At 31.9% G+C, this 25524-nt stretch overlaps 1 long non-coding RNA gene across 3 annotated transcripts; it reads right to left on the bottom strand.

The window, feature by feature from the left end:
* Nucleotides 1–262: 262 nt before the first annotated feature.
* Nucleotides 263–20684, bottom strand: LOC143083822 (uncharacterized). 3 transcript variants are annotated; one of them, XR_012980888.1, is made up of 2 exons: nt 20600–20684; nt 263–1555 (listed from the first exon to the last, which is right to left on the bottom strand). It is a non-coding gene; the product is annotated as an uncharacterized LOC143083822 (long non-coding RNA). The 3 variants fall into 3 exon arrangements; XR_012980886.1 differs by lacking the exon at nt 20600–20684 and adding an exon at nt 12117–12370; XR_012980887.1 differs by lacking the exon at nt 20600–20684 and adding an exon at nt 10756–11814.
* Between the last annotated feature and the right edge of the window lie 4840 nt (nt 20685–25524).

The following is a 25524-nucleotide window of genomic DNA, read 5'->3' as shown; positions in this document are numbered from 1 at the left end:
ATACGTTTACGAGATATTATTGTTTAGTTCTACCCCTTCGAAACCTATTCATGGTAAAACATAAAAATAAGTCAAAGTAAGCGATAATAAGAGACCAATGAAAACCAATTAAACTTTTTAGCGTTATCTGATCACTTTTGCAAGTAAGTAGCATTTTAGCAATTTGATTGTTTTGAATTATTGTGTTTTGAATCTGTTCTGTTGTTGGAATGGTATTGGTGTTACTTAAACAATTCCAAAACCAGGTAAAATATCAAATGTATGAACCTGTTTAAACTTTAATTGTTCCAAGTGCTTAATATTGTTATTTGCATTTCAAAGCAATGCATATTCACATTTATCATTGTTCATGTATATGATCTGCCATTGGTGCATAAAGTTCACATAATTACTCTCTCAACATCAGCTGGTGTTAATTGTTCTGTTGATGTCATGGACACTCTTTGGGTTGGTCTTCTTCTTATAAGTCGTTGTTTACCACCTTCAACTATGAAGAATAAGTCAACAATATGACTGCAGCTTTCTTATGATCATAGTGTCCCCCTTATCAATGTTCCTTACTAGTGTTCACTCAATCAATATCCCTCTTTGTTAGAAAAACTGTCAATAAGGTTGGTGTATTTCTCTTTCCTGCATTATTGCTGCCTAATCAAGATTATTTTACTTGAATTTCTGTTCCTATAAAGTATGTACACAATAATAGCAAAAATTAGTAAAGATAGTGTTTTCATTAGGACTCCGCGCTTGAACCAAACGACATATATAATTTTACCGTCCCAGCTATGCCATGATGACGCTCGGTGATGTACTATGTATTCATTACTATAAGGTAACGCTGATACCTCACATTTGTTTTCGAAACTTTTGAAACGTATATTGAAATAAGCTGTTCCTGTAGTGAGCATATTATTCAAATATGGAAGCAAGTATTTTCTTTTAGCATAAGGTAAACCAGCTATGACATGTTCTAGAAGCGGATGATTGGCGGTCGCAGCAAAGAAGTCAATTGCAAACCTATCAAAATTATCGCCACTTTTAAAAACAGCTTGTTGATTTTGATTGTAGACGTTTTGAAGAAGCGACTTTATATTTTGAAGACATTCTATATCATTGTCAGCATATATTCCACCATAATGATGAATGATCGTGAATTTTCCCACGTTGATTTTACTTATCCATGCTGGAAGGTTTGAGTATAATTTGAAAATCCCTGGGTAATATTTTCTTATTAAATCGTCAACCATAGATTGGTTCCAGAGAGTATACTTGAAGTCAGGACACAATTTTGACCAGGTCTGTTGGGCAAATTGGTATTTCTGTAGATGTGCTTGACCGTCTTTGTTAATGTCAAAATAAATTTGATGAATATGGCGTGGAATCTGTGAAATATCATTTCTCTTTCGTAAGTCTGTTTCTCGGCATTCTTCTTTTAATTGTGATTGGTCATTATTTCTTAATGAGGGAATCACATGTATGATGCATAGGATAATTAACACTGTCCCACATGCACAAAGTGCTGACTTCTCTTTTGCCGTCACTATCATTTCTGCAACAACTGAAATAAAGATAATAGATGACATTACTATGCAGACATCTAAATCGGGTTTCTACATAAACACCAATCCATCCAAATGAGTCTAAGTTTGTTTTTATATTAGTTTTGGAAGTTTATTATTACGGTATGCCATATCTGCACACATACCGAAGACCTCTGAATGCGGAATATGTTTGAAATGTATCGAAATTTGATAACAGCCAGGACTCTGTTATTCAGTGGTTGTCGTTTGTTGGTGCTGTTAATTGGAATTTATCAGTTTTCGTATTATTTATAGATGATACCGTTAGTTTTCCTGTTTGAAATGTTTTACACTAGTCATTTGTGTAGCCCTTATAGCTTGCTAGCGAACACATCGGAACACGTAATTCATAAAGGTCAAAGACACCGATAGAGAGAAAAAATTCTAAATATATATAGACATTTTTTGGAAAGTACCATTTTTCTCATCCAAACAAATACAGGGCCGTGTCATCGAAAGTGTCCTGGGATTTGTCTTAGGACAATTATAGGACAATCTGAGGACTGTCTTATTATATACCTCATTTAGATAAAAAAAAAAAAATGACATTTAAATGAAGAAATATACCAATGAAATAAAAAATATTGCATTTTAATGAAAAATATCAATTTTTTGCAACCAATACCATGCATGCCATACTAAATGATGTATACGGTATTTTTCTACCGCTTATTATGTTAACGATACATGTAAACTTCGCGTTTGCGATTTTTTTTTTTACTATTATATAAAGATATATAAATATTTCGTTATACATGACGTGTTATGTGTTTGATTAAGATCTTATTGATATTGTGTGCATTCAAATATCTATACAAGCAAAGTGCATTTTAATTATAAAAGGTGTAGTATAGTTTTATTTGAAAACATATAACAACTTTATTTCTAAAAATATATATAAAAAAAAGATCATCGTTTAACAAAATTGTTTGATTGCATTAAATCTAAAATTAGGTTCACAAACATCCGTGTACTTTTAAAAAGACAACCTTACTGCTTAAAGAATATTTAAACAAAGTTGCTTGATTTAATTCAAGATGTAATGCATGTATATGTAGAATGCAACTTCAGTTACTTTTATTTTTTTAAAACGAGAAAACGATGCAAAAGGGTGTTTAGAATCCATAAGTCGGTCTCCACCATGTGTCCACAAAAACTTCACAAGGAAACATAGAGTTCATTTTTCCATGACGATTTAAAAATTAAATGATTTTAACAAGGCCAACATTAAAAATATCTTTGTTTCCCCTCCCCGACTGGGGTTATCAGGGTATGGGTAGGTAGGTAGGCAAATAATTTTATTTTATTTCTTCATATAATTTTTCTATATTGAATTTTTACAAAATTCAACAGGTAAGATAAGTCAAGTATAGTGGGGTATTCCCTGTATTCAGTGTACACCCCAGTTTTCTGGTGTTAAAACAGTATACAGGGACCTCCTTTTTTCTATTCATTTTATGGTATGAAATCTACAAAAGCACACATTTTTCATGTGAAAACAATGTTTAATGAAAGCAAGTGTTTAATTAGTTAAAAATCAAGCTTATTTCAAGTCAATTTCAAGGCAACCAAGTCCAGAATTCCTTCCAAGATTAGTAGTCCGAAAGCTAGTTCTAGTTCTCAAAATGGGTCCCGGTTTGAAATATTAGCCGAAATGCATACTGAATCTGATTAGGAAACATCGAGAAGTATTTCATCGTTGTCATTTTTGTATTGGAACATTAATGGGGTCTACATGACAAACTGTCTGAGCCTAACTTTTTAAATTATATTTGTTCTTATGATGTAATTATTTTATCTGAGTGTTGGATTGATAATGCATATGATAATGTTATTTATCCCCGGCTTAGTATATATCTAGGATTTTGATTGGTTAACGCACGTCGTTACAAAACCCATAGCCCCTGGGTGTTGCTAACCCATATCCCCGGACGTTGCTAACCATTGTCCCGGGGAACTTCACGCAAGTTTTCCTTCGTTCCATGATTACTCCTTGTGAAATATTAAATTCTGTAGATTATCCATGATGTTTGTAATGAAATATTTAATTCATTACAATTTTGTCCTATTATGTCGATCATTTACACTCATTTCATTAAATGCATCACTTGACTACCACATTTTCAAGGAATTGGACTACTGACCTAGCAATGCAAATGACCCACGTTGACGTCACACTATCTATGACGTAACTCTCACAACATTGAGCGCCAAATTTGACTCAATCAAGTTTCTCTGTCTCCGTATTAAAAACATCTTATATTTGACTACCTGTAAGGTTCTACCAAAGGTAGTACCCTACACCCCGTAGAAACTATGTAAAATTTCCAAATTTCAGTAAAACTTTTTTAGATAATGAAAAAAACGTTGTTTTCACGTTACACTTTGTACCCGAATTTCCATAAAACTCGTCCGATTCGGACTAAGACCGGGGATAAATTCGTTATCTACGTTCATATCCGTAGATATGGATATTTTAACACCCTTCAGTACCCTGTACACCCTTCGGCTTCGCCTCATGGTGTACTTGGGTACTTCAGGGTGTTAAAATATCCATATCTACGGATATGAACGTAGATAACTTATAAGATGGTTATTCATGTAAAGCCGTTCCTTTATTAAAAAGTAAATATAAACAGGGAGGAGGTATTTTCCTCATGATTAAAAACTGTTTTACTAACTTTATTAAAGTTGTTAAAGTTCTCCATGATACAATTATATAGTATCAAAAGATGTGACAATTTGTGGTCAAGATTATTATGTTGGTTGTGTCTATTTACCACCAGTTAGCTCAAATTATTATAAAATGTATGAATGTGATATATTTTATGAACTGATTAATTGTGTTGAAAAATATTCAACTGAGTCTTCTAAGGTATTTTTATTAGGTGATATGAATGCTAGAACTGCAATAGGTAATGATTTTATTAAACATGATAGTTTGTATGGATCAATTTTTGACGATTTCAATCACATTTTTAACTATATGAGTGACAATAATCTACCTGTCCGAAGGAACCCTGATCAAGGTACTAATGAGTACGGAACAAAACTGTTAAATTTGTGTAGAAGTACTGGACTTCGAATTGTGAATGGTCGACACAAAGATGGAACGGCAAACGATTTTACTTTTTGTGGTTCGCGTGGTATGAGTGTCGTTGATTACCTGATAGTACCGTTTGACTATTTTCACATTGTTGAACAGTTTATAGTTAGTAACTTTACTTCGTTCAGTGATCATGCGCCTCTTCACATACGTCTACAATGCAAAACGCTGTCGTATACACATGAACAACAAAACCGTAATGTATCTTCAAGTACATTTGACAGTTTTCGGTGGAACGATGACTTAAAAGAACAGTGTTACGAATCCTTAATTTTGAATAGTGGGTTACTCAGCCAAATAGTTTTTTGTGATGCTAAAAAATCACAAGATGGTATTGACAATTATATTGAAACTTTTACTACTCAGTTAACGGATATTGTTGCTCCATTTTTTAGAATTTCCAGTAATAAATCAATTGACTCTCGAGCTCAACGTACTAGCCGAAAATTTGTATGTAAAACTACTGATAAGCCATGGTTCAATTGTGAGTGTAGAAGGCTTCGCCATGTTTATTTAAGTGCGTTAAATATGTTTAATAAGAACAAAATAGCAGAAAATCATCAGAGTCTAATCTCTACGAAGAGACAATACAAAGTGTTCGAAAATAAGTTAAAACGGCAGTATAAACGTCAAGAAGGTGACATGCTGGAGCATCTACGTAAAAGCGACCCTAAAAAGTTTTATAGAATGTTCCAAAAGAAGCACGCTAATAATACAGAAGTCCCCCTTTCGTCATTTTTTGAACATTTTAAAGAGTTATCAAGTAACACTCCAATAGTCAATGACACACAGAGTATACAAGACACTACATACGAAGAACTTGACCGTGTTATCACGCAGGACGAAATTTTGAAATGTATTTCCAAATTGAAACGTGGGAAAAGTCATGGAGTTGACGGGATTCTGAACGAAATGTTAATTGAATATAAGGATGTGCTGATTCCGTTCTTAGAGGAAATGTTCAACAGGGTATTGTCTTCTGGTTACTTTCCGACAACATGGACAGTTGCGATACTTGTTCCAGTTTTTAAAAAGGGCGATCCGTCTGATCCTGTAAACTATCGCGGCATAAGTTTGGTTAGTAATTTGGCCAAATTGTTCACGTCCATTATTAATATGAGATTATTACTTTGGTCCGATACCTATGACATTATAACTGATGCACAGTTTGGATTTCGGCCGGGCAGCAGTACAGTTGATGCGATGTTTAGTTTATTAACTGTCATTCAAAAAACACTCTCCAGTAAGAATCGTTTGTATTGCTGTTTTGTAGACTACAAACAGGCGTTTGATACAATATGTAGACTGAATTTATGGTTGAAATTGTCAAAAGTTGGTATAACAGGGAAACTTTTATCAATACTAAAATCAATGTATTCAAATGTGAAATCATGTGTACGAATTGATGGTTTTTATTCAGAGCAGTTCACGAGTACAGTTGGCTTAATGCAAGGGGAAGTACTCTCTCCAATCCTTTTTTCATTGTACGTAAACGATTTTGAAATGGAATTTTTAAATAACGGTAATGTACCGTATGAAGTACAGGAATTGTCTCTATTTTTGCTTATGTACGCCGATGATATGATACTATTTTCTGATTCCGTAAAAGGTTTACAAGATATGTTAGACACACTTGTATTGTATACTCAAAAATGGGGTCTAACTAGTACTGTGAACAATGCTAAAACAAAAATAATGGTATTTAGAAATGGTGGTAATGTGAAGGTTGAAGAAAAGTGGTATTTTGATGGTAGTGTTATTGACATTGTTGATGAATTTTGTTATTTAGGTATTCTGTTGAATTATAACGGAAAATTTTTAAAAACTCAAAAACAATTAGCTGAGCAAGGCAGGAAAGCTGTATTTGCCTTGAAATCAAAAGTGTCATCAGTCATCCTTATATTTGAATGTTTTCACATACCTTAATTTGTTTGATACATATATAAGTAGTATTTTATGCTATGGCAGTGAGATATGGGGCTTTCATAAAGCTCCTAATATTGAAAAAGTTCAGTTAGATTTTTGCAAAAATATTTTAGGTGTCAAACAATGTACAACAAATGTAATGGTGTATTATGAGCTTGGAAGATATCCTTTGATATATTCTAGATTGTATAATATTATAAGATACTGGTTTAAACTTTTATCAACGAATAATTGTATTCTTGAAAATTGTTACAAAGAGCAGGTACGGAATCAATGTAATAACAGAAATAGTTGGATTTATCAACTGAAGTATTTATTGTTTAATTTGGGTCTGAATGACTTCTGGTATAACCAAGATAATTTAGTTGTAAATGACACTCTTAAGTATTTTGTCAAAACTAGAATATTTGATCAAGCTAATCAACATTTGAATCAATTATTGGATGGCTCGCCAAAGTGTTTTTTATATAAATACTGTATAAATAATGTTCGTTTACAATTTTACCTTACTAAACATGTGAATTTTAGAGTGTATCTAACGAGAATAAGATTGTCTTCACATAACTTATTTGTTGAAACAGGACGATATCACGGTGTTAATAGATCTGAAAGAAAATGCACTCTCTGTACTTTAAATACAATAGAAGACGAGTTTCATTTCATTTTACAGTGTGATTGTTATAATGCAATTAGAAGACAGTATATTAAGCCATATTATTATAAGCGTCCATCGTCATTTAAGCTTTTACAGTTGTTGAGCACAGAAAATGTAAAAGACATATGTAACCTTTGTAAATTTCTTTTCCATGCATTTAAACGTAGAACAGACATGTTATAACCAATACTTAATATAGATTATTATTCTTCTCGGATGTATTCATTTATCAGTTATGTATGTTTTATGTATTTATTTATGATATATTGTATTTGCATATATATTATATTTGTACTGATGAGCATCATTTGCTCAAAGTAATAAAGAATTGAATTGAAGTCTAATTTGATGCATAACTCACAAGAAAACAATTCCTGTATTCACCAATTCACACCTTGATCATCAATTATGAAATGACAAAAAGATATGTTAATCACTTGGTAATTAAAATTCAATGAATACATTTTTTTAATAGAAGTGATCATAATTCAGTTATGTTCAGTTACACCTGGAGCATGCAACTTGGTCAATTAATTCCTAAACAAAAGATTTGTATGTTTTTTTCGAGTTCTAGAAAAAACAAGGCTTCACTTGTTCATGTTTTGTTGTACCTAGAATTCTTTGAGTATTTACAAATTCAACTGATGTACAACGTAAAACGTGCCCTTTTGTAAATTTCATGCAATAAATTAAAAAATAAAAACACATTTGAACTGGTCTTGTTTACACCAGAAATCAGGGAGGTTCCCTGAAAGCAGGGAATTCACGTATCCCAAATTTTCTGACTTGTGGTCAACCTGTTCGAAGTCGAAGACAAAATAGATTGATTTCAAAGCACGATTCAGACCATTTGTACTCAAAGATTGTATCCTTTAAACAGGAACAGAGGTGAAAGACAAAGCCAATTAAGGTGCACTCAGTGGGTTGAGAGATGCTTCAGATTTTTTATTTTCAAATACAAATCATGTGGCAAGGCTTATGTTTGTTTTCCTTGATTCCGAATCATATAGACGCTTCAATGCAAAAATGCCTTGATTTAAGGATGTTTGCTCCTCTACTTTTTGAATTTTTGCCAGATTTTCGGAATCCTCTGGTTTTATCCATGTATTACCATTAAAAAAAATTGCCCACTAACCCATACTTTTCTTTTCATATTTTTATTACACATTATTTAAAAATCCATATTTGAAAATCTCATGAAATCCTTGTTTTTTTTTCATAGTTTTTTAAACAAAAAAGGTGTCAATGATAAGTAAAAGAAAAATCTAGAGAGAATTATATCCCGCCAAATTTTCAACAGCTTGTATCTCGAAAACAAGCACACGGACCCTCCACTTTTTTCTGCTTAGTAAGTTTATTTATTTATATACTTTCAATTTATAACAGTCTTTTAAAAAGCTTGTTATTTTTAAATAGAGTAGCGAACATCCTTAAAACGTTTGTTGACTACAGCATCGGACAGGTATGACAAAAAAACAAACGCACTTTTACTACAGCGTCAGGAAGATATCACCAAAAACCAACATAGCAAAAAAAATAATTTTGGACAAGAATGGCCAATAAAATTTTTCGAGTCGTGGCGATTTTACCGGGTCGGTCGGGGGAGGGGAAACAAACAATATTTTATTTTTGGCCCAAATCATGATATATTTTTTCCTATTATAACGGTAACGTTTAAAATAATTGAGACCTCTGACAATTTAAGATAGCTTGACAAACCGCAATATAAAGTTGAATCAAATTGACGCTAAAGCCCATTTTATGTACCAATATCAAATTCCTTTGTTCAACTATAGAAAAAACATCATAGGAGTTCGTCTTTTTTTTAAACCGACCGATTATATTTACACTTTGAAACGGCCCAAGATTAAAATAACCATCTGAAAGTGTAATGCTAATCCTATTCATAAGCGTATGATACCGGTAGTTTACGCAAATGTCTAGTGGTCCTGAAGAAGGGACCAAAATTAGGATATATCCTAAGATAAGATCTTTCCGATAACACGACTAAGAGCAAAAAAATCTCCTAAGATGGTCTTAGGACATATATTAGTCCTAAGACTCCTTCGATGACACGGTCCCAGAATTATTACATAAGGTTGAATTAATATATAAAATCATTGAGTTATTTCAAATACACCAAGCCGTTGATATTTTATTATGAGCTGAACGTTAATATTGGTCTAAATAGTTTACGACAAACATGTTTGATTTGAAGAAAATAGTCAATTCATTTAAATTGAAGTCGTCGGATTTTCATTTAAATGTCATTCATAAAATTCATCAATGTAAAAGATGTTATCGATTATTTTATGTAGTATTTCCTGTCCTCGCTAGAAATTATAGTGTATTTATTAACTCAAATAAATAATTATTTAACACATTTAATTTGATCTACAAACGATTTTCTGATCGAAATTCAATGTTTATTGGTCTTTGTGTATTTGGTACCATGGAAGCATTATATTGCCAATATGATACTACTGAAGAGATTTAAGCATGGCCATCGTTCGTACCTTCACACATGGTAGACAACTATGTAAACCATGGGCTATTGACCCTCCTGAACTCAAAGAATTAATGACACAGTGGTTTTATTTTGAAAATTATTCAAAAACTTTTAAAATCCCCAATTGATTTTTTTTTCTTCAGAATATGTGGTATTAAATAATATAATTTCACGACACCCAGCAGAGTGTCTTTATTTTGCGGGATTTTATTTTCTCCAAAAAAAAATGTGTCGCCAACTCTTATTAATATCTGTTGAATAAAAATAAATGCTCTTCATACTGATTTCATGATTTTTCGCTCTTTGTAAGCTTTCCTTTTCCACGAGGGTCACTTCCTTATTAATGGGTGTACGGGGGTGTGCCAAATATATGGGTCATAATTTTGCTAGATTTATTTGTAAAAAATACTCTTTTTTTTATAATATAACATATTAAAAATGCATTTACGTTTGATAACTGTATACTGTTTTGGGGTATGTATGATCTACATATCACAATATATATATATAAATATGCTTTTTGGAATCTTAAATCATAAATTGTCAACTATTAATCAATTCATTTGAAAGTTCACCTTTAAAATAAGTTACTAAATGAACTCTGGAAATTTGTCTCCTGATTTGTATATCAGTATATGTCATTCGTTCTTAAATATTTATATAACTATAGGTACCGTAGGAATTTCAGTTACATGATTTACACAAATAGTGTAAAATTGTCCTTTAAGGTCAATAAATCCTTAAGGAGTCAATTTGCAATTTTTGTCATGTTAACTTTTTGTATGTCTAACTTCACTAAACAGTTTTGTTGTTTACAGTTATTTCTTTGTTTCAATAATATTTGAGATAATAACCAAAAACTGCAAAAAAAAACTAAAAATTAACTATTGTGTTGGTCTGAAAATATAGATTATTAAATAGTACTAACCTTTGTCCCGATAGTAATGAAATCGAATTAATTATATCCTTATTTTTAAATTACCTTATTTATATCAGCCGTGAAAAAGTCTGCGGTCAATATGTAGGTCGCTGGATTAATTATGTGGATTAATTATGTGAATGAATGATAGTCATGAAATAAAAGTTCCTTTATACGTTCCAATTAAATGAAAGAAATAATTAGTAAAACTGTTTCCACGGGATTAGAATACTGTTTCCACGGGATTAGTATAAAAGGGTACAGCATATTTGTTCCAACATGAACATATATTATGGCATTGTTTATAACTTAGTTTCTAAGGGAATTTATGTTGATCGAAACAAATATACGTTGACAATGAAAGGGTTTGAACATTAATTTCATGTATAAATATTGTTGTATTGATTTGACATTTTAAAGGTTGAGATTTTAAGTTAAGGTGGTCAAATGCCTCTGACCCTTATTCAAATACTAGTAGTAATTTCTAAAGCGTAAAATAAACAAGCTTCTAAAGTCATGTAACCGATTAAAATAATTCGCCTGCAACCATACGATGGCTTATAGTTGGCAATTGTGTCACTGGCTAATGGGCCGTAGTTGTCTTACATAATTATTCTGACAATTTATCTAAAAGGTACATTCGTTTCTAAAGAGGATATTACTTAATGTTTGCTTCCTTATGAAAAGTGTAACTCCGTGGAAAAAAATGTTGCTTATTCCATTGCAGACGACACTAACATATCAATAATGTTGTTTTTTATTGTCTGACAGTACACGAGCTGAGATATTGTCGTTAGATTTATTATCTGTGTCAATGATTTAGCGTAAAAAATGTCGGTGTCCATCATATAATGCTTCGTATCAAACCAATAAATGTACACGACACTGTTTTTCATGCATGTTTTTTTGTGCTGAAAGTCAAATTTGAAAAAATCATAATGATACAGTTACTATCAAGTTTCATTTTTTATAGCATTTTAATTGATTAAAATGCATTTGATTTGATACGAAGTATAATATGATGGACACCGAGTATTCTGTTGTATCTTTAGATAAAACTTCCTATAAACAAATAGCATGTATAGTATAATTGTATAGCTTTTATAATCATTCTTCTGAAATGAAATATTATTTTAAGTTAAATGAAAATATAATGTACCTTTACGTGAAGAATTTGCAGAAGCTAGTTTGATTAAAATGTATTCTTTTGGATCCTTTTACTCACAAGAACACTATACAAATCCTTGACAAGAATTAGGATTATTTTTTAAATGATCCTTTTTCGCAATTTCCGCTGTATCTTTTGAGAAATATTACTATTACAAATTCACTAGTATACGGTAAAATGTTATATCTTTTCATGCGCTTATATCCTGAAATAAAATCTAAATTTTTAAAATGAATTAAATGAAAATATAAGTTACCTTTACATGTACGTGGAGAATTTGTAGAAACTATGATTAAAATATGTTTATGAAGTGAATAAATGTGCGTCCATCCTTTTATTTGTACGTGATTTGGTCAACATCATTTCATTGGTCATAACATTTACTATTAAACACACCGCGGGTCCTGGTAACCGTAAACAAACTTCAAAACATTATCTTTTTGCAATATCATAACATAAAATTCAACAGCTAACAATAGTAGAATATAATTTAGATTCAACTGAATTCAAAGGCGATTTAACGTAAATCGCTATTTTAAAAGAAAGAAAAAACAAAACAAAAAAACACACCTAATGGTTTAAAAATAACAATTTCGCTTTTCTTCGGTCAATTTAATTTAATCAGATTTATTTATAGTGGATTGGGAAAATTTGTACTATGATATGTTGTACGAAACAACGTTCTATTTGATGACTTTCCTACATTTTGACCTGGATCGATATAATCAATGGAATTACTTTTTAAGGTGTAAGACTTATTTGTTGACGTGTTTCATCAGTACAAATGCATTTATGTACATTATATAGGACTATTAATGAACGGTTAAAATGTGTGTTGTATTCCATTCACATAATGTGAACTGGATCAGTATAAAATAACCTAAATTTTAAAACTAACAAAAAAATCGGTTATTGTGTCAATCAAACATGAAGACCAACAAGAATGTTAATAATATAACCATAAATGTTCACACAACAGTAGGACAACCTTGGGGGATACTTTAAAACTACATGTTGCATTCGTCTCCATTCTGCTTGAGGTTCTTACCAGGTAATCTCTTTAAATGAAATCTGGTTTATCAAAAAAAAAGTTCTAAAATTAGGATGTCTAATTCTAAACACTTTATTACAAGCTCGAAAGACCAGGGGATTTATTGTTGTTTTTTGTTGTTGACAAAATTCTTTCCTTTATTTTTGAAAAAAAAACAACTTACTAAATAAAACACCTGAATATATATAGAAAGCTCATTACGGTATTCACTTTAACCGACAAAAAAACTATGTCACGTACCCTGTATTCAGTATCTGGTATTGGTTGTCATAGAAACATATGTCAAGTACCCTGTATTCAGTATATGGTATTGGTTGTCATAAAACATGTGTACCGTACCCTGTATTCAGTATCTGGTATTGGTTGTCATATAAACATGTTACGTACCCTGTATTCAGTATCTGGTATTGGTTGTCATAGAAACATATGCCAAGTACCCTGTATTCAGTATATGGTATTGGTTGTCATAGAAACATGTGTACCGTACCCTGTATTCAGTATCTGGTATTGGTTGTCATAGAAACAGGTGTCAAATACCCTGTATCCAGTATCTGGTATTGGTTGTCATAGAAACATGTCACGTACCCTGTATCCAGTATCTGGTATTGGTTGTCATAGAAATCTATGTCACGTACCGTGTATTCAGTATCTAGTATTGGTTGTCATAGAAACATATGTCACGTACCTTGTATTCAGTATCTGGTTTTAGTTGTCATAGAAACATACGTCATGTACCCTGTATCCAGTATCTTGTATTGGTTGTCATAGAAATTTATGTCACGTACCGTGTATTCAGTATCTGGTATTAGTTGTCATAGAAACATCTGTCATGTATCCTGTATGCAGTATCTGGTATCGGTTGTCATAGAAACACATGTCACGTACCCTGTATCCTGAATCTGGTATTGGTTGTCATAGAAACACATGTCACGAACCCTGTATCCAGTATCTGGTATTTGTTGTCTTAGAAACATGTCACGTAACCTGTATTCAGTATCTGGTATTGGTTGTCATAGAAACATGTAACGTACCCTATATTCAGTATCTGGTATTGATTGTCATACAAAAATGTCACATGTCCTGTATTCAGTATCTGGTATTGGTTGTCATACAAACCTATCTCACGTTCCCTGTATTCAGTTTCTAGTATTGATTGTCATAGAATCATGTCACGTACCCTGTATTCAGTATCTAGTATTGGTTGTCATAGAAACATGTCACGTTCCCTGTATTCAGTTTCAGGTATTGGTTGTCATAGAAATCTATGTCACGTTCCATGTATTCAGTATCAAGTATTGGTTGTCATAGAAACCTATGTCACGTACCGTGTATTCAGTATCTGGTATTGGTTGTCATAGAAACCTAGGTCACGTACCGTCTATTCAGTATCTGGTATTGGTTGTCATAGAAACATGTCTTGTATCCTGTATTCAGGTTCTGGTATTGGTTGTCATAGAAACGTGTCACGTACCCTGTATTCAGGTTCTGGTATTGGTTGTCATAGAAACGTATCACGTACCCTTGAATTCAGTATCTGGTATTGGTTGTCATAGAAACATGTCACGTACCCTGTATTCAGTATCTAGTATTGGTTGTCATAGAAACATGTCACGTATCCTGTAATCAGTATCTACTATTGTTAGCATAGAAATCTATGTCACGTACCCTGTATTCAGTGTCTAGTATTGGTTGTCATAAAACCATGTGACGTGCCCTGTATTCAGTATCTGGTATTGGTTGTCATATAAACCTATCTCACGTTCCCTGTATTCAGTTTCTAGTATTGGTTTGTCATAGAAACATGTCACGCACCCTGTATTCAGTATCTAGTATTGGTTGTCATAAAAACATGTCACGTTCCCTGTATTCAGTTTCAGGTATTGGTTATAGAAATCTATGTCACGTTCCATGTATTCAGTATCAAGTATTGGTTGTCATAGAAACCTATGTCACGTACCGTGTATTCAGTATCTGGTATTGGTTGTCATAGAAACATGTCACGTGTCCTGTATTCAGGTTCTGGTATTGGTTGTCATAGAAACGTGTTGCATACCCTGTATTCAGGTTCTGGTATTGGTTGTCATAGAAACGTGTCACGTACCCTTGAATTAAGTATCTGGTATTGGTTGTCATAAAAACATGTCACGTACCCTGTATTCAGTATCTAGTATTGGTTGTCATAGAAGCATGTCACGTACCCTGTAATCAGTATCTACTTTTGTTGTCATAAAAATTTATGTCACGTACCCTGTATTGAGTATTTGGTATTTGTTGTCACAGAAATATGTCATATACCCTGTATTCAGTATCTAGTATTTGTTGTCACAGAAATATGTCATATACCCTGTATTCAGTATCTAGTATTGGTTGTCATGGATATCTAAGTCAATTACCCTGTATTCAGTATCTAGTATTGGTTGTCATAGAAATCTATGCCAATTACCCTGTATTCAGTATCTAGTATTGGTTGTCATAAAAACATGTCACGTACCCTGTATTTAGTATCTAGTATCTGTTGTCATAGAAATATGTCACGTACCCTGTATTCATTATCTGGTATTTGTTGTCATAGAAACATGTCACGTACCCTGGTTTTAGGATCTAGTATTGGTCGTCATAGAAATATATGTCACGTACCCTGTATTCAGTATATAGTATTGGTTGTCATGGAAATATATGTCACGTACCCTGTATTCAGTATCTAGTATTGGTTGTCATAGAAATCTATGTCACGTACACTTTATTCAGTATCTCGTATTGGTTGTCATGGAAACATGTCATGTATCCTGTATTCAGTATCTAGTATTAGTTGTCATAGAAATCTATGTCAATTACCCTGTATTGAGTATCTAGTATTGGTTGTCATAGAAACATGTCACGTACCCTGGTTTTAGGATCTAGTATTGGTCGTCATTGAAATCTACGTCACATCCCCTGTATTCAGTACATAGTATTGGTTGTCATGGAAATCTATGTCACGTACCCTGTATTCAGTATCTAGTATTGGTTGTCATAGAAATCTATGTCACGTACACTTTATTCAGTATCTAGTATTGGTTGTCATACAAATCCATGTCACGTACCCTGTATTCAGTATCTAGTATTGGTTGTCATAGAAATCTATGTCAATTACCCTGTATTCAGTATCTAGTATTGGTTGTCATAGAAATATGTCACGTATTCTGTATTCAGTATCTAGTATTAGTTGTCATAGAAATATGTCACGTACCCTGTATTCAGTATCTGGTATTTGTTGTCGTAGAAACATGTCAAGCACCCAGTATTCAGTATCTGGTATTTGTTGTCATAGAAACATGTCACGTACCCTGTATTCAGTATCTAGTATTGGTTGTCATAGAAATCTATGTCAATGTCCCTGTATTCAGTATCTGGCATTTGTTGTCATAGAAACATTTCACGTACCCTGGTTTTAGGATCTAGTATGGGTTTTCTTAGAGACATATATTACCCTTATCCTATATTCAGTATCCGGTATTGGTCGCCATAGAAATATATGCCATGTACCTGCATTCTGTATCGGGTATTTATTTAAAGTATATGTTTATGAATAAAATAAATAAAAACACATTTTCTTCATAGCACACAGTATATCAGAGAAGAGAAACATAGGAGACATTAAAACAAAACCTTAAATTCGATTACTTATATTATTGTATTTGATTTATTTAATATTGATTTTTTACAGACTGCTCGACAACATACTAAACATATTGCTAATAACTACAAAATTTAGAAAATGAATTACAATATCTCATTAGTTTAACATCAAAATGTTTTATAGCAATTATATTTGGATTTAAATCGGAAAGCAATCAAAACATTTATAAAAGTATTTATATAAGATTAGTCTTCAAAAATGTTTGCTATTGTTACCGTTTGAAACGAAGTAAATATTGTCATAACTCCTCGAGATAAATATTGGATGGCAAACATCAGGCAACGTGATATATCTGTGGAAAAGACTGTGTTTCTTCGCCACCGGAAATTGGATATTATCGAAGTGGAGACAGAAGATACAAAAATCATTTCTATCGATTTTATTGAGTTAATGCATACACAATGTTTGTATGTAAGCTGCTTTATAATTTTTATGAGAACAAATACCAACACAAAAGTAGCTGAAAATTTCGAGGCAAATCGTAAACTATCGTCCCGCAACGCACGCTATTAAACTCTTGTTTTGCGGAAAGCGGAATGTGACAGTTTGGGGTGACAAACTGGGCATGAAACGACTCTGGACCTTTGTTTTAGGTACACCCCCAGGGTCAAGTCCATAATCAAATAATCTGCAAGTTCGGCGCATCTTTTAGCTTCAGACGCAACGGACAAACATTGTATTACAAAACAATGAAACAGTCTTTATGAACCTATCAAAACTTTGATTCTTTCTCTAGTATTCTTAATGATTAAGCTAAAGATGAATTATACAGCACTTAAGAGGGAGGGAGGGTACATAATTCAGGCCGTTATTTTTGTCGTTTGAATTTTTCCACATTAATCATTGTTTGTTTTGCAATAACTTACTTTGAGCTATGTGATTTGTTATTTATTGAAAGCAGTACGGTGATCATCAACCCATATTTATTAAATTGTACGTCGTGTGGTCTCTGATTAGAGTTGTCTTCTTATTTTTGTATTTGCTAAGTTTTATCACTTACGCCTTAAAATTTATATGTTCTGTTTTCAATTGAAATATATAGCCTATATAAGAGCACAATTTAAAATCAGCAGACGTGCAGCTACAGGCCCGTAGCCAGGAATTTCCAAAGGGGGGTTATTTGGCCTCAAAAACTCGACTTTAAGGGCATACGATACAGTTTTGATTCCGTATTTACAACTTGATGAAAATTTCCATATAGGCTATTTTTTGCCTAATTAAATCAAATATGTAATAAAAAATATACTTTCATGTGCTACTTTTTGAGTTAATTGAAGTCGAAATTTTGTATATTTGCTCAAAATTCGGATTGTGGCCGTATGTTTTCTTTCGAAAGAAAGACATAACTTTTTGGTTTTAAAAAATAAACACAAATTGTTTTTTGTTAAATAATTTGTAAATTCTGTATTTTATAAGTATCCTAAAAATTTATGCATTTTTTATTCAGAAATAACTCATATTTATGAAATGGTCATGAGTTGAGAAAAAAACGTAATTTTTTTGCTGTAGATTTGTCAAAATTAAAAAAAAATGCACTATTTACAGTTTTATAAAATTTGGTCCACATAATCTCCCTGCAAAATGAAACAAAATGCCGTTTTAAAAAATAGGGGTCCATGCACTCGTTTTTAAATTAAATCAGTTTCAGTCGAAAAATGCATCTTTTCCCGATATGTCACAGTTTGACGTCGCGAAAATAACATTTTACGTTAGCAACGTCATTACCTCCCCTGTAACTGTATCGTATGCCCTTAACAGTCACAATTCGAACAGAACGTTGACTTTAATTTGTTTTCAAAGGGGGGGGGGTCGTCTGACTGGCTACGGGTATGAGCTAATATAGAACTCCTCAGATTTCCCTATTTTGATAGCCATGATAAATAGAGAGCAATGTGAAGAATTTCGCTCAGTGTAATATATATGTATGATTTTATATGACCTGGTTGGCCGAGTGATCTAAGTTACATTTGTACTTGACACAGAGCAAGGATTTATTTTGGTTATAAATCTTATTATTGCAATGATTTAATTCTAATATTATTGACATAAGAAACAATATGTTACCTACTTCTTACTTATACTTTGTAATAATATAAATGGGTTAAATTAATACATAGTTCACTTCACAACACAATAAATATTTAAGGTGTTACATGGATTGGCCGAACTAAAAAAGCTATACATGTACCTCAATTGAATTATACCATCATAGTATTCAAAGCTGTGACTGACCTTTCAAAAATGTCATGAATGAACATTCAACATACACTTTATGTTAGACAATTTCTATTGTCTTTTTTTGTTGTGTTGAACCTTTGGTTCTTAATTACTTTAAACGTATTTCGCGCTTCCTACAAAATGTACTTCGATCAACGATTTAACACCCATATACAATTTCGAAAAGAAGCAGTCAATTCTTAAATATAAAGAGCCGTAATATTCTTGTTGTGTCTGTTCAAAAACAGGAACTGAAAGGCTGATTTATGTTTTAAAAAAACAATTACCTAAACAAATCTGTTATTCAGCTTCAAACGACAATCACTGAGTTACAGACTCCTGATTTTTGACAGGCACATACAGTTTGTGTTAGGGCTCCCAAAACCCTTTCCAAATTTAAACAGTCACGGTTGTAACAAACTGTCAAACAGTAAAACTGAAGATCAAACGAGATAAATCAGTTGGAAAATAGTTTACTCATAAAAACGACACACACACACACACACACACACACACACACACAAAACTTCGGTTTTTGCCTATAAAAAAAACCCTGAATAAATGGATTAAATATTATTATCTTTGCAAGTTTTATGCATCTTGAAGTAATCGAAAAAAGCGTTGAAGTAAGGGATTCCCAGCTTTTCCGAGCATCGACAAAAGCCCAACACAAACTCTGATTGAATAAAACAAACAAAAAACCCATACATACATACAAATATGAAATAGATGTGTGAAACAAATTGAATCAAAATTTTAAATTTCTATCCAGGAGGAAAGACTTTCGATTGATGATCTTAATACATTTAAACAGATTTGTGTTTATATCACCACATTATTTGAATAAATAAAAGTCGTTTCATATGTATATATATATATATATATATATATATATATATATATATATATATATGTATGGTTAGCTATAACTGTTATATAGGAATTACTGTCATGTTTTAAAATAATTTGTGTAGGAGACATTTTTTGTCGTTGTATAATAGTATGTATATCCATAAGATTTTTCAATTCAAAATTTAAATTGCTTGTCATTGAATATGGTCTCGGAAATATTAATAAAATTTCTAAATATAGGTCGGAATTTCTTTAGTTACAAATGATGAAACATATATAACAATCCTATAATGAATTGTTGGTCATAATAAGGTGGTCATGGTACAAAAGTAAACATTGCGTAACACAAATATTTGTACAAGAAGTGAAGGTGGTATAACTATTTACTGTAAAACTCAATCATTCAATGTTATTTCAAAAGAAAGACAGAATAAATATGGTATCGTTATTACTTGGAAGTATTACATTTCAATTGACTTCCATGGTTTTTAAATAATATTTTTTTTTTAAATACACACTTTTTATATTGTCCAATTTATATGCAGTTTGAATTAAATTCCACACGTATTTTTTTTTTTATCAAAACGTTACTTCAGCGGATTTTTCTTGTATTTTGCACGCTGCTTGCAGCGAATCGAAAGCAGATGTATTGCACGAGACAAGAAGACAGTTGAATAATTGCCTAAAAATACAATTTATTATTTTAATTCTTCATGTTAATTGAAAAAAAACCCAGTAATTTGAGTAAGTTATTTCATGTTCAGCGGCAGATATTACAGTCATTTTCCGAATAAACGATCATTATCTGATGCAGTAAAATCGCTATAGTCAATTAAAAATCAAAAAAACTAGTTAAAAAAGAACAATAAATCTATAATATGTGTATCAAACATCTAAAATAAATTGTGAAACAATAAATTTGCTAATGAAAGAAAGTTACCTTTTTTCTCCCCCTTTCCAGTTGGTGTAGTTTGGGACTATGTGTTACCAGGAAGATTTGGACAATTGGGACCTAGAAATAAAACAATTTCTGACATAATATTTTAAGTGCTATAGTGACAATTTGTTAATCCGTTTAATTAACCTTATACATTTCTTTGTGTTTAACTAATTCTATTGTTTAATATATGTTTGTTGTAATGGAAATCACTTAGACGATGACAAGTTAATCCGTTGGACACTAATCCTTTTCTATAGATACTGTTTTTATGTATACGTTGTCTATGTTATTTTGTGGGAAGTTTAGGTCTTAGGTCTGGTACTGTACCTTGATTTTAAAGTTTAAAGTATCGGTATTGCGCCTTTGAATCACTATAACACGGGAAACTCCCGGTTATAAATTGTATAAAGGGGGCACTGTCTACTTTAACTGCGAAAGAAAAGAAAATCTAGAAAAATCTCTGTATAAAAGTTACCTTTTCGATGTGACAGACTTTTTCATTTTATGATGCAGATTTTAAAATAAATCAAATAATATCGTAAAGAGCTTCATAAGCAGTCTGTGGGATGTTGAAATCATATATTCAAATTTATCTGAAAGCTATAAATCATGACTAAATTTCTTATGTTTAAATTGAGCGTGAAGTTATTCTTAATTATGGATCTTATGTTAAAACATACATCAAAGCAACAGTATTACCCAATAAAATGTTTTGCAAACAAATTTTGGTGTGACCCCCTTTATCCCATCACTACGAGTATCTAACTTTTCTAATGTCAGTCGAATGTTTTTGTTCAACGATCTGTCAGTCAAGTATAAGTTGAAAATTGTATCAGTTGAAAGTATCTGTAGAGTAATATATCGGTCAAAAGTATCTGATGAACAATCTGTCAGTAAAAAGTATCTGTTAAACAATCTGTCAGTAAAAAGAATCTGTTAAACAATCTGTCAGTAAAATGTATCTGTTAAACGATCTGTCTGTAAAATGTATCTGTTAAACAATCTGTCAGTAAAAAGTTTCTGTTAAACAATCTGTCAGTAAAAAGTATCTGTTAAACAATCTGTCAGTAAAAAGAATCTGTTAAACAATCTGTCAGTAAAATATATCTGTTAAACAATTTGTCAGTCAAAAAACATCAGTTGAACAATCTGTCAGTAAAAAGTATCTGTTAAAAAATCTGTCAGTAAAAAACATCAGTTGAACAATCTATCAGTAAAACACATCAGTTGAACAATATGTCAGTAAAAAGTATCTGTTAAACAATCTGTCAGTAAAAAAATATTTGTTAAACAATCTGTCATTGAAAGTATCTGTTAAACAATCTGTCAGTAAAAAGTATCTGTTAAACAATCTGTCAGTAAAAAGTATCTGTTGAACAATATGTCAGTTAAAAACATCAGTTCAGTTTAAACAATTTCCATAAAAATGAGGATGTGCTTTCTCGTTTGAAATAAGTTTTCTACAGATACTACCAAACTTTAAAACCAAATCTTTATATCTATGGAAGAATTTAGAAAAGATTTTAAGTAATTTGTGGTAACGAAATCCCTAGCTTAATAATTTACCAGTAATACATCAATTACGTTCGTTAAAACCAAAAACGTCACAACCGACACGGGCATAGCGAACTAGTTGTGAAATATGAAGGAACATCGCCATCCAAAAAGGGAAAATAAACATTAGGGAACGAAAAACTGTCCATTTTGTCGTGCATTTTAGTGTGGAGTTTCCCGTGTAAACTGAAATATATAAATCTAGTCTAGCGGGACGGCTACAGTGCAGGCGATTTGGTGTCACGATATCTCAGTAGCATTGGTTCGAATCCCGGCGAGGGAAGAACAAAAAAAATTGCGAAAGCAAATTTACAGATCTAACATTGTTGAGTTGATGTTTAGACGAGTTGTATATACATAGTGTACACAGCCATGTATCACCATCATTGCTGGTGATCCGATGGATAAATCTGTTGTAGAGTTGTCACTGACTCAGACGTACTTATAAATATAATTATTTTCTGTGACTGTATCTTGCATTAATTTGTAGGATCCTTTACTATAGATAATTGAGCTGATCTGTAACAATATCATCTCCATGCCTTATAGATCATGTACTGTAGTACGACGCTAGATTAAAACTGACGAGGAAAGGTAACACACGGCCACCGAAAGCTTTATAATTGTGAAGCCCAGGTGGTCGTGTGGTCTAGCGGGACGGCTACAGTGCAGGCGATTTGGTGTCACGATATCTCAGTAGCATTGGTTCGAATCCCGGCGAGGGAAGAACAAAAAAATTTGCGAAAGCAAATTTACAGATCTAACATTGTTGGGTTGATGTTTAGACGAGTTGTATATACATGATGTACACCGCCATGTATCACCATCATTGCTGGTGATCCGATGGATAAATCTGTTGTAGAGTTGTCACTGACTCAGACGTACTTATAAATCTAGGAAAGGACAGTTATACCGTATAAATTTGATTTTTTTAAGTAAGTTCCTTATATTCTAAATATAAGCCCTTATTATGTGTGACACTTATTGGAAAAACGTAAGTTCGATTTTTCAAACGGTGAAGGAGAACCGTGAATAAACAAGTTGAATAGATACGTATCACTTACTAAACAACATACTTTGCCATAAAACTGTCACGGAATAGAAGTTCCTTCATAATATAAGTTCCAAAAGGAAAATGTATTCTGGAATATTATTTCCACAGGAATAAATATTACAGTGTTCCTAACGAAATAAATGGTATAGAATATTTGTTCCAACAGGAATAGATATTATGACAATGTTTATAAAAAAGTTTCCATTGGAACTTCTGTTAGGCGGAACATATATACGTTGACAAAACAATTGTGTTTTATTTGGTACAATATTATAGACAGAAAATGTCAGTTCAAAATGTTGGAATAGATAGAAGACACTAGAACGAAATTCATAACAGTGTGGTCGACAGTAAAACGTTTATTAGTAATTGTACTGAAAAGTTTACCTTTAACTTGTTTGTCGTGGGCGATGATTTTATGCTCACTCAGTCTATCGGAGGCCTTCAAGTGGGGATTTAAATAATCATTTTGTTACACATTTTGATACATAAAATGAAACTTTCTTTTCACATATCATTTAAGGAATTTATTTTAAATAATTGTTATACCATAACTTTCAACAGTTTCACTTTTAAGAATATTAATGTCCAGAGCTGATATCAATAAATAATAATAATAAAAAAAAGTTTATTTATGGTAAAAAAAAACAAAAAAACTTTTAAGTTAATAGGGACCCGCGTTATTTCAGAAAATATCTTATTGATTAAGAGAACAAAAACTTCTACGTTGTGATTATTTATGAGTGGCCTTCCATTTATTCAATGCTAACCATGTGGGCTTTGTTTTTTTTTATATACCATAAATCGATTCGTTCATTCAGATATTTGTCAGTTTGCCTTGGCTCTTCAAGTCCAACACACAACTTCTCACGAAATTGGTATTTTTCTTACAAAAATTACATCCATGTGATGTATTCTTTTCATGGAGAATGAATGTTGCACCTTATTTTATTTGTTATCGTTTTTTTTTTTGTGTGTATCATTGACGTATAAGACAACCTGAATCTTCTTTATTCAAATTTAAAACATACGAGATGGCAATTATGACACAAAATAACTAAATTAAACTTACAGCAGAAGAAAGATAATGAACATCGCTTTTATAGTCTTCTAAATATCGAAGACGCGTGGTCTTTTTAAAAATGATGTAAATTTATAAAGGAAACAACAAACAAAATAGTTCGAATATTTATATTGGAAAAAGTAACGGTATGTAAATCATAACAATTATTTTATTTCAATGAAAATCAAACTGTTGAATGTTTTGCGCTGCGAGCAAATTTTTAATTTTGGTCGCATTTTGAAAATCAATAAATCTTGTATTCTTGTTGGAAGCTGCACTGTGTAGTTTATACCCGTTTTTTTCAATGCCACACAAACCCAACACAGACAAAAAAAAAATGGTAGGTTCAAGAAATAATTGATGCAAACTATACTTTATTGTAGTTTTAACATGGGTAGGCATTATATTCGTGATTATTTTTGCCCGAGCGATATCGAAAAACTATTATAAAAAGTGTCCTAGTTCAGTGAAAATGTACGTCATACTTATTTCCTAAACAAATAAATAAACAAACATTAATTAACATACAACACTACCAAAGGCCAGAGACTCCTTACTTGTATGATTTTGTAAAAAAATGCATCTTTTTAAAACAGTCGAAAACAAAATTGTCTGCCCAATGGAAAAGTCGAAGCCCAAAAAAGATGTGCATTATAGAAACATAGAAGCTGGTTGCCAAAGTTGACGACAAGATCTATTTTATAACTTGAGTATGGCCTAATACTATTAACCTGAAATAAATATATTTATAGCAATTCCCTTGATACGAAAGATCTACATGTTGCCTTGGGCTTTTTTTTTCTTTTTTTTTTTTGCTCTTTGGTTGGGTTTTTGTCTCAATGACAATTCAATTTTCATTCTTATCATAGATATAACTGCATGTTAAAATAAGAATATGAAGTGTGATAGGCAATCAGACACATTCTTTCCAGGGACCAACAGGCGTTATCAAGCTATAGGTCCCCGTATGGCCTTCGACCATTAGCAAAATACACACTTTATAGAATGAAAGCTCCAAGAGGTCTTGGGATGAAAAAAAAAACAAACATAAAAGATGAGCGAGAAAAAAAATAGGGATACCGCATGGAAATTGGAAAATGGTCCGCAACATTAATTTAGTCAACTCACTTAGTTGAAATTAAAGACCTGGCGAATTTTAGCCTTTTGCAATGGATGTGATGTATGTTTAAAAAAAAATCATGGTTTGTTTGGACATTTTTATAAATCAAGTCTTGTTTTTAAATTATTTGCAAG

The sequence above is a fragment of the Mytilus galloprovincialis genome, chromosome 7 (genome assembly GCF_965363235.1).
Source record: "Mytilus galloprovincialis chromosome 7, xbMytGall1.hap1.1, whole genome shotgun sequence".
In the NCBI taxonomy this organism is placed as follows: Eukaryota; Metazoa; Mollusca; class Bivalvia; order Mytilida; family Mytilidae; genus Mytilus; species Mytilus galloprovincialis.
The sequence above is the reverse complement of the archived record's forward strand: the minus strand, read 5'-3'. Positions and strand labels throughout refer to the sequence as shown.